Here is a 1,451-nt window from a genome sequence, read left to right as displayed (position 1 = left end):
TATATATATATATATATATATATATATATATATATATATATATATATATATATATATATATTATAGCTTCAAGACTCCGAACCAATATAGAAGCATCAAGAGGAAGTGCTTGTGTTATGGGCCAATAGGCCTTCTGCAGTTACTTCCATTCTTATGTTTTTATTCCCATTGGTTCGTGTTTTATCTTGTGTAAATGTCAATCACCTCACCCAAAACTTTGGTACCATATCACCTCACCCATGTATGTGTGTATATATATATATATATATATATATATATATATATATATATATATATATATATATATATATATATATATATATATATATATATATATATATATATATATATATATATATATATAATATACAGAGTAAATCTACCCCAAAAGTAATGATTTATTTGTCTACAAAACTAAACTCTTTTTGGAATCATATGAGGCCCCTCCACTGAGGGGGGAGGCCTGGATGTTTATTGTCATGTGTATTCATGCTGCTTGCATGTCGTCGTTTATTTTGCCTTTGTTGTTTTCTTGACAGCTTTCTTTGCCTTGGGTGGTTTGGGAGATTTTGAAGCTCTCTTTATTTTGGGCTTTTTGTTCCCAACAACAAGCTGCTGCTGCTGCTGCTTCTTTTTCAAGGCTGTAGGTGGTTTGTTGCTTGTGGCGGCTTTCTTGGGAGTTACCACGGCCTTCTTTGCTGCTGTAGATGGTTTCTTGGTTGTGGTGGCTTTCTTGGGAGTTAGAACGGCCCTCTTCTCTGCTACGGCCAGCTTGAATGATCCACTAGCTCCACTTCCCTTGGTCTGAACAAGAATGCCGTCAGCCACTGCTTTCTTGAGAAATCTTCGGATGTAAATGGCGATCTTGGCAGCCTCGACTTTGTTGTTGGCAACAACGTACTTCTTGATTGCTTGTAGAGACGAGCCCTTACGGTCTTTGAGTGCTGCGACCGCGGCTAGAACCATTTGACTAGTTTTCGGGTGAGCAACCTGGACGCGAGGTTTCCTGGTGGTGGCCACCACAGCAGCAGCAGCAGCAGCCGCAGCCTTCTTGGTAGGCTTTGCTTCTACCATGATGATGATGAGATAACCAAGGTGATGAGAGACGCTCAGACAGTCACGGGGGAATGATGCTGCCGCCGCTTGAGCCGAACCTATTTATGTGCCGGCACGGTACAGAAGCTGCAACCTGGCAACTCGTCCACCAATCACGACGGTTGGTTTTACGGCTCCGAAACCTGGATCCCATATCTTCTCTAAAATAGAAGCATTTGTTCATGTTCTTTGTAAAAGTATCATAAAGCAGGACAGATGAGACAAATATCATAAAAACTGAAGAGCAGATGAGCACACACATGTATGTATTACAAAAGAAAATCCACAAATTCATTAGAAATTGGCAGGGTAGGCTGAGGAAGTAGGTAGATGTAAAATGTCTGTAAATGGCGAAA

Source organism: Procambarus clarkii, unplaced genomic scaffold (assembly GCF_040958095.1).
Source record: "Procambarus clarkii isolate CNS0578487 unplaced genomic scaffold, FALCON_Pclarkii_2.0 HiC_scaffold_652, whole genome shotgun sequence".
NCBI lineage: Eukaryota > Metazoa > Arthropoda > Malacostraca > Decapoda > Cambaridae > Procambarus > Procambarus clarkii.
This window is presented reverse-complemented; position numbering follows the sequence as displayed.